Genomic DNA, 1,874 nt, shown 5'->3' on the forward strand with positions numbered 1-1,874 from the left:
TGAGGAGGGCTTCTCTGGAAATGAAGAGAGAGCATGTTAAACAGGATCCCCAAACATGGGAATTATTGATATGACAGAGAGATCATTATTCACTTTCCTTACTTCTTTTCATTTTGTTTTTCCTCACTTTCTCAACCTCTCTTTTCCATCCTCACTGTCTCGGACAAAGATGGTTTTTTTGGGTGATGAAAATGGAGACCTTCACCAAATATCTCACAGCTAGGGGGGACTGAGAGTGGATTTATACACCCTTGCGCAAGAACCAATTTGTGGAAGCTACAGGTGACACAATCTAGGCCCGGTGCTCTGTTCTGGTCCCTCTGAGTCTATCGTGACTACTCTGAGGTTCACTTTCTATCAGCAGCTTCCTCTGTTGTCCCGGTTTCTGTTCCTGTCATGTAGCTTTCTACGTGGCCTTCACTTTCTCTATTTTGTTTTACCTCTGGCTGCATGTTGGTAAACCCTTCCCACAAGTTTCAGTTCAAATTTTCAATAGAAGAACATTTAATCCTATGAGGATCTGATCTTTTTGCTTTTTTTTTTGAGGAAAAGTTCCAAACCAGTAATGGCTTTTATTGCATCTTTTAAGAGATCACACATCATCCATTATTTTGCTGCTTGTGTGATTGGACACCATAGAGATTATTCATCAGCCTGCTGAACTGTTCCTTTTTCAGAAACATAGATACCATCCAAAAATTTCCGGATATCTTTGTTTTTAACAGTTGTAGCTTGCTGAACCAATGCAGCTGAATTTGATACAAGTTTGGTGTCATTTCCTTCAAGAATTAATTCATCTTTCTGGGCTTGCGATAGTGAGCATGCAACACCTGACCTCATTCGAACCCGCGTATGTATTTTTCTCCCAAGAAGTTTCTGATTTCAACAAGAGACCCATTCTCCTGAATAACAACGTTGATAGGGAAGTGAGCATACACAGACCTCATTTTGTATCGGAAGCCCAGTGTAACACCCTTGATCATGTTCTGTACATGGCTGCAGATAGTGCGAAAAGTAGCCAGTTCCTTTCTATTTCCCCACCATTTGTCAACTCGGAGCTGCTTCTTTTTCTTTCCGAGGAGACTGAGCTCCACGTTGATGTGGTTGAAGTCCCTCCGCAAGGTGCCTCTGGGGCCCTTCACGATGACCGTGCGGCCCTTCAGAGATGTCGACATTCTCCGGAATGTCGAAGGTCTGGTTGCTGAGAATGGTCTTCATTCTCGCAGTAGATGCGGCAAAGAAGGAACATCTCGAGGATCTGATCTTCTCAGAAGTTTGCTGGACAGTTTCTGATTGGTCTTCCTGGACCATGTGATCCTGGGTCATGTGACTCTCTTTGAAAGAACCAGCATTGGTCCAGGTATCATAGGGCAGAGACCCAGGCTGCAAAAGGAAAAGGAGCTGGACAGACTGGTGGTGATAAGAGTTTGGGCAGATTGAAGGGGTGATGTTAAGTGAGATAAGTCAGAAAGAGGAGGATGAGTATGAGATGATCCTGCTCAAAGACAGAAGTTGAAAAACAGAAACAGAAGGAAAACACTAAACAGAACTTGGACTGGAGTTGGTGTATTGCACCAAAGTAAAAGACTCTGGGGTGGGGTGGAGGGTTCAGTTCCTGGAACATGATGGCAGAGCAGGACCTAGTGGGGGTCAGAGTGTTATGTGGAAAACTGGGAAATGTTACACATGTACCAACTATATTTTACTGTTGACTATAAACCACTTCTTCTTCTAGTGTTTGCCCTTCTTCCATAGCCAGTCAACAGCGTCAAGTTGAGCCTGATGTAAAGTTTCGAGACCTCCTTTGAATCTGGAGAGGTGGCAGTTGTTGACTATGTGGGTCATAGTCTGTCTGTAGCCACAGGGGCAGTTCG

At 44.0% G+C, this 1,874-nt stretch overlaps 1 pseudogene; it reads right to left on the reverse strand.

Annotated features, from left to right (window-relative positions):
• Nucleotides 1-552: 552 nt before the first annotated feature.
• Nucleotides 553-1,246, reverse strand: LOC103113806 (large ribosomal subunit protein uL6-like; annotated as a pseudogene).
• Nucleotides 1,247-1,874: the final 628 nt, after the last annotated feature.

This window comes from Erinaceus europaeus, chromosome 8, assembly GCF_950295315.1.
Source record: "Erinaceus europaeus chromosome 8, mEriEur2.1, whole genome shotgun sequence".
In the NCBI taxonomy this organism is placed as follows: domain Eukaryota; kingdom Metazoa; phylum Chordata; class Mammalia; order Eulipotyphla; family Erinaceidae; genus Erinaceus; species Erinaceus europaeus.